General features: G+C 47.3%; 2 non-coding genes across 2 annotated transcripts; one reads left to right on the top strand and one right to left on the bottom strand.

Annotated features, from left to right (window-relative positions):
• Positions 1–424: 424 nt before the first annotated feature.
• Positions 425–496, top strand: Trnaq-cug. The gene has a single exon. It is a non-coding gene; the product is annotated as a tRNA-Gln (tRNA).
• Positions 497–2829: 2333 nt separating this feature from the next.
• LOC115069373 lies at positions 2830–2994 on the bottom strand. Its single transcript, XR_003848658.1, has one exon. It is a non-coding gene; the product is annotated as a U1 spliceosomal RNA (small nuclear RNA).
• Between the last annotated feature and the right edge of the window lie 3559 nt (positions 2995–6553).

Below are 6553 nucleotides of genomic sequence, written 5' to 3'. Positions count from 1 at the left end.
GTGTGTGTGTGTGTGTGTGTGTGTGTGTGTGTGTGTGTGTGTATGAAGGTTTAAATATCTTCATACATATGAAGAAAAGCATGAGTTTCCCCTATACGGAAAGCCCACCCCAACCCCACTTTTATATACTATAAAAAGTAGAGGTGGGCCACGGTGGATACTGGTAACCAAGGAAGGCAGGAAGTTCAAAATCCTGCTCTTGGTGTTCCTGGGCAAAGGGGAAAATGGGAAGGGCAAGAAGAGAAAATACACAAACCACTGCTTGGAGAAATTCCACAGGAGGTCAGGAAAGTGTGGCAATTGGGCAATTGGAAGGGCTCTTCCCAAAGCCAATGAAATGCAGTATGTAAGTCAATAGAAAAGGTGTCTGGTAAGTTATTTTCTTGTACATCACAGAGGATCTTAAGGAAAGCTGCCAGCTATGGGTTCCATGGTGTAATGGTGAGCACTCTGGACTCTGAATCCAGTGATCCGAGTTCAAATCTCGATGGAACCTTTCTGTTTGCTTCAAGGAAATGCCATTTTCTTTCAATTCTTAGGTACTTGCATCCACGTCCTGCTTTAGGGTACAGCAAGATGTGAGTCAGGTCAGGCTAACCGATCCAAGTCAGTCCACAGGGGGTTGCGGGATTGTATTGGGTGGCATTCCAGGTCTCCACCCAGCGACCCGCAGCTCAGCTCCCTGTCCACAGCGAGCTGGACTGGGTGGAAGGGCTCCGCACCGATTGAGGCACTATGCCCCGGCTTCTCTCACCCCGGCATTTATCCCGGCTGTGACGCCGTCACATCAGCTTCCCTGAGTGCCCAGGTCTGAGTTTTGCTTGTGGTGCGTGTGGGATCCCTGAGTATCCACGCGACCTGTAGCCTCCCGGATCCTCGTTTACTGATCATTGGGTTGGGATTTCCACCTCGGAAGTCTGCGTCGCTGACCCAGGACCCTTCGGACGCTGATCCAGAGCAAAGACTTTGGCTGAGGATCGAGAGCCACCGAAAGAACTGGACCAGTGCGCTTCATGCCGGCCCCCTTGAAGTGCCTGGCAGGCAGCGAACCCACATACCCTAAGATCCCTTTACAGGCTTATCTGCAGGACCTTGGATGGAAAACAGAACCAAAGAATAACAATAGTTACCAGAAGCGGGGAGATAAACACCGAACAACACACCGGTTGCACCAGATTTTTTTCCCCCCTTTTTGAGACAGGTTCTCCCTGTAGCCCCAGCTGGTTTGGAACTCGCTGTATAGACCCGGCTAGCCTCGAACTCACAGAGATCCGCCTGCTTCTGCCTCCCAAGTGCTGGGATTAAAGACAATGGCCACCAAGCCCGGGGATGATGGCTTTCTTTAAAGAGGGAACACCGTGAGGTGTTCAGGGACAGCTGTTTTCATAATTATCTTTGGCCACATGTAAAATTGAGACAATATGTAGTGAATATAGACGTATTCATTTGTATATATAGTCATTTTAAATTAATCCTTTTCATTTCCATTTAAATATTCACAGTCATGTGTATCTCTGCTTTGGACTCTGGAGTTTGCATCCTAGGTATGATGGAGCTCAGGACATACTGGTCCTAAACATGGGCACATTGATCGTGTTGAGCTGAAGCAATCTGAGAGAACAGCAAAGCAGAAAGCGCACTCTCACCTCCCCACCTTCTCCCCTGAAGCAGCTGTCACGTCCTGGTGGGAGAGGTGCCCTCCCTAGACCCAGAGAAGAAAGCAGCGTCCTCACCTCTGCACGCAGGAGCGCAGAGGAGGCAGCAACAGGTTTCCCTGCTTGTTAGCTGTGGTCACAGTCTCTTGCCTGTCCCATTCCTCCTCTAACATCTGCTCTTTCAGCAGAGCCCAGGTCAGAATCCTCTGGGTCACCTGCTCCTTGCATCTGGCCTGCCTGAGGTGAAGGCTCCTCCTGCATGTAGACAGATGTGCAGCAAGCCAGCAGGGTGCTCTGCCATGTCACTGTCATCTGTTAAAGTGGCCTCAGCCAAGACCCCCAGGATGGAGGGGAAAGGACATTCTCCCACTGTGAAACTATAAAGCTGTTATGGGGCAGTTTTGAAGCCAGGATTTGAATGTTTCCCTGGTCAGGAGCAGAAGCTCCCAGGTAGAATGAATGCTGTAGCAAGTTCCCTGAGCTGCCTGAGGGGCAGACCTTGCTGCAGACTGAGGTGGCTTCGGGGATCTTTCAGCCCAGGAGATAGTGCTGTTCAGAGAAATGTCCTCTCTGTAGTAGGGTCCGCGGCTCCAGGGGGAACACAGGGTGCAACTCACAATCAGTTTTTATCACATCCTCTCTTCCACTCAAAATAGAAGTGCTCCCTCCAGTCCATGTGCCACCCTGACAGAGGGAGCCTTGGTATCCTCAGGTGATGGGGATATAACACAGGCAGACAAGCAGCAGCATGGTGGTGAAGAGGACAGAAAAAGATTGGAGGGAGGTGGAGAACTAGAAGGGACAGCTAGTATTTTTGATAGTCTCCCCCTATGTTCTCAGTCTTTGGGGTACTGGTGGTCCTAAGAAAAAAGAACAGAGGTCCCAGTAAGAAAGAGAATGGGCATGTTGTAGTCAGCAGTATGAGTCTACAGAGCAGCTGCTGGGATTTTCGGATTTTTGGTAACCAGAAAAACAAAAAAAAAAAAGCTGGACAAAAGAAAAACTTCTTCTAGTGAAAAATCGGAAGACTTAATTAGCCGATCACTACAAGACAAATAAGCTAACTCAGCGCTTCCTTCTCAAATTTTGGAGTTCTGACAGACCGTTAACTCAAAAGCCTTTTATTATCGATGAAATGAGAAGACCAACATCTACCTTTAAACACTGCATACATCAGGGAAGAGCGCGAACGCAGTCCCCCACTACCACAAATTTTGCAGTCGAGTTTCCCGCATTTGGGGAAATCGCAGGGGTCAGCACATCCTAAAGTGCAATGGATGAGCCTCGCCCTGGGAAAACCACCTTCCTGATCATGGTATCTCCCCTGCCAGGTAAGTATGCCTTTGTTTCCCACAGCCCCGACACTCACCCTCGCTCCCTGCACTCTTAACAGACGGTCACCCGGCTGCACTCACTCTCCGGCCTCCCCGGCCTCACACGCACCTCTCGCGCTCTCTCCTGCTCACAGCCGCGGGTTCTCTGCCATGTACGCGGAACCTCTCGAGTTTCAGTGGCGGCTGTGGACTCAGCAGTCCCTGCGCTGCCTTCGTCTGCATAAGACACGCCCCTGCCTTAATGTCACGGACAGAGCTCCGCCCTTCACCCGCTTTTCCAGCCGCCCAATCTGTACGCCAGCTGCCAGGGAGGGGTGACGTCATTTCTCCTCCTCCTTGCCCCCTCCCTGCTCGTCCTCAGCTGCACGGGCTCTTATTTTTGGTCTTTTTGAGGCAGGGTCTCTCTGTATCCCCGGCTGGCCTGGAACTCGCTGTGTAGACCAGGCTGGCCTTGAATTCACAGAGATCTGCTTGTCTCTGCCTCCCTAGTGATGGGCCTAAAGGCGTGCAGAACCATGCCCCGCAATAATAAAGCTCTTATTTAAAACTCACCCTTGGTAAAATTCATTCTTTGCGTTTGTAAGACAAGTGACACAAGGGAGAACAGCACCTCCTTTTTAGTCTCAGTCATAAAGGAATTTAAGACTGGATTCCGAACAGAAGCTTTAGGACAGTTTTATGAGAAGTTAAAGAAAAATCCTCATGGCAAGCAAGCTGTGAGTCTCAGCAGCTTCCTTGAGGAGGAGAGTGGAGAAGGAAAAAAAGCCATGAGGCCATGCTGCTTTGGAGCCTTCATGGAGATCAGACGTGGCAGACTAGCAGGCACACGGCAGAGAGAATGAAGCTTTAGAGAAAAAGTAAAGAAATACAAGGTGCTGGGGAGGCCCAATGTGTTAGAGAAAGCATGCTTTGAAAAGACATGAAAAAGAAAAGGGAAGTCCAGTTTACACTTTCCTTTTTTAAAAAAAAAATTTATTATGTGTATGTGTGTATTGTCCGCATGTAGGTAAGTGCACCCGTGTCCTGCAATGCCCGTGGAGGTCAGAAGAGGCTGTCAGATTCCCCGGGACTGGAGTTACAGACAGTTGTTAGCTGCCATGTGGGTGCTGGGGTTTCCGAACCTGGGTCTTCTGCAAGAACAACCAGTGTTCTTAACCCCTGAGCCATCTCTCCAGCCCCTCTATTACACTTTTCTTACAGAGAGGCACATTTTTGTGGCCAGGTCCAGAAGCACTGCACTAGGAGGTGGGATTCCAGGCATGAAAGGTCACTGTCTCATTAATACACTAGGTTTTCTGCCCATCTATTTAGCGTGATTTAAGGTGAAACTGCCGTCCTATGGGTGGTCCTATGACCAGATGATTGACTAGTTAAAAATGGAAAGGTGGGTCTTCCAACTGATAGGCTATAGAGATTTTAGTTTTTGACCAGTTAATCTAACACAAGGACTCAGGACCACTACCACTTAAGTTATGCACACCCGACACAACGTCTCTTCAATCAAAGAGACCTCCAGATCTACAGGACGCCAGGAGTCCAGCTGTCAGATTTTTTTTTTTAATTAAGAATTTATTTCAGGGGCTGAAGAGATGGCTCAGTGGTTAAGAGCACTGACTGCTCTTGCAGAGGACCCGGGTTCGATTCCCAGCACCCACATGGCAGCTATGAACCGTCCTTAACTCCAGTTCCAGGGGAATCCGCAGCCCTCTTCTGACCTCAGCATTGTACAACACGGGTGCACTCACATACACGCAGGCAATACACTCATACACATAAAATAAATTTATATAGCCAGGCGTGGTGGCACATGCCTTTAATCCCAACACTCGGGAGGCAGAGGCAGGCGGATCTCTGTAAGTTCAAGGCCAGCCTGGTCTACTTAGTGATTTCTAGGCCAGCTGGGGCTACAGGGAGATCATGTCTCAGACAAAAAAAAAAAAGTTTATTTCATACATATATTTTGTCTCCCTCTTACCTCCATAAACTCACCAATACACCTTCTCTGTCCCTATCCCGAACTCCCCAACTAGACCTGGTATACTGGTATAACTATGAGGGCTACAGAGAAGTAACATGAATCACTGCTGGGAACAAATACTTTACCTGAATGCTGCTGAGAGCCTCCTTGACCAGGAGTGCCTGCAGATAAGGATGTCTAGGCAGTGTAAGGCTGCACAGCATGGGTGATGAGACAGATAAGGAAATGTAGACTTGATCAGAAAAGAACACTAACCCACAGGTCATAAGTTCTGTTATGTTTATTTAGTTTCCATCTTAGCAAATAAATTCTCTATTTTAAAATAGCTCAGCGATTAACAGCACTGGCTGTTCTTGCAGAGGACCAGGGTTTGATTCCCAGCACCCACATGGCAGCTAACAACTATCTATAACTCCATGTCCAGGGATTCAACACCCTCTTCTGACCTCTGCAGGAATTGCACAACACAGGTGCACTTAGATACATGCAGGCAATACACGCATACACATAAAATAACAATAAAAAAATAAAATAGCATACCAAGAGGTCTTGAGGAAGCATTCACAAGACTGTCTGCACTGAGTAATGGTCTGTGTTCTATTTATGTAACTAAGGCAATAAACTCAGGACCCCGTTCCCTCAGCAGAGTCTCTTGGTACCCCACTATTGAGACACTGAGGTGTTGTATCTTTCCTTCATATGTTGTCCCTCTTTCAGGATTCTCTAAACTCCTGCTAGAGGTAGCAAGCATGATATGTTGTCCTCCTTGAGGATTCTCTAAACTTCTGCTAGAGGTAGCAAACTCCAAAATATTGAAGAAAATCAGTACAATAACTCAATGTACTTACCACACAGTGAATTCAAGTTTTCAGTGAGTGCTGTTTAACTTTGAGGCAGAGACAGATTTTGCTGTCGTTGTTGAAATTTAATGGTTTTGACAGAGATGTATACCTGCCCATCACAAAGACAACCTGGTCCCAAAGGAACTGTCTTCTTTAAAAAGCCTAAAGATTCTATTTTCAAGGCAGGGGGAGGCAGATCTCTGTGACTATGAGGCCAGTCTGGTCTACATAGTGAGTTCCAAGCCAGCCAGGGCTACAGGGAGACCCTGTCTCAAGAGAACAGCCACTCTTCCCAGCCAAATGTATATAATTTGGCTGTAATCACACATGGTCCCCTGGATTTGGGGAGGGTTAAAGTATATATAATCTGGGGAAGGCTAGGAAGAGAAGGCTTGATCCATGCTGGGTAAAGCCTTTCCAGTGTGCATACCCCAGGTCATTCATATGCCTCAGCAACCACTCAGTTATCTTGGTAAGTAAGCTCAGTAAATTCATTGGCTCCCCAGTAAAACTTTAATCAAACATTGGGTTGACACTAGAACCTTACAAAGGAATAAGCATTGTTTACTATCCCCAGGAAAATAATTCTCACAACAGATGGAAATTTTATTTGTTAATGTTATTATGTCTCATAATTATTAAAAAAAGAAAATGAGAATGTAAAAGATGTTAAAGGATATGGAAGCTGGGGGTGGTGGTGAAATAGAAAAAATAAGAATTCTTAAGACAGAAAAAATAAGAAAG

This window comes from Nannospalax galili, unplaced genomic scaffold (assembly GCF_000622305.1).
Source record: "Nannospalax galili isolate Female #2095 unplaced genomic scaffold, S.galili_v1.0 scaffold693, whole genome shotgun sequence".
NCBI lineage: Eukaryota > Metazoa > Chordata > Mammalia > Rodentia > Spalacidae > Nannospalax > Nannospalax galili.
This window is presented reverse-complemented; position numbering and strand designations above follow the sequence as displayed.